Below are 565 nucleotides of genomic sequence, written 5' to 3' on the forward strand. Positions count from 1 at the left end.
ACAAGGGAATCACATGACAGAACATGACTGTGGCCAAACTACAAAGTAAAAGACATGAAAACAATGAACTAGAAACAAAACCCAAACCCAACATTACAGCACAACAAAATGAACAAATGTTTCTGTTTATTTCCACCAATAACGCTTTGACTGATGCATCATCATCCTGCACATGCTAAACTTAAATCTAAACAATACTGTATATTGCTGTTAAGGGTGGCATCTTCCTCCATCTTACCATAATTGATTTTTCTCTTAAGAGATTTGCTGTAATGAACATATGTTAGTAAGAGCAATTTGTACTTATTAATCCTTGGGAAATGTCATTAAGAATATAAGTATGATGGTATTATTCAAAATTGACAAACAAAAGCACCAAATGAAATTGGTTTACTTGAGATCAATGACATACACATAGAAATAAACAGGAAACAGCCACCAAATATCAGAAAGGATGTCAGAAGTTGCTGAGTGTGTGGCTATTAATATAGACAGTCATTTTGAGCTGTATTTATATTGGTTTGAATAAATTAATACAAGCTTTAAGCCAGGATAAAAATAAATA

This window comes from Sinocyclocheilus grahami, unplaced genomic scaffold, assembly GCF_001515645.1.
Source record: "Sinocyclocheilus grahami isolate Dianchi unplaced genomic scaffold, SAMN03320097.WGS_v1.1 scaffold146.1, whole genome shotgun sequence".
In the NCBI taxonomy this organism is placed as follows: Eukaryota; Metazoa; Chordata; class Actinopteri; order Cypriniformes; family Cyprinidae; genus Sinocyclocheilus; species Sinocyclocheilus grahami.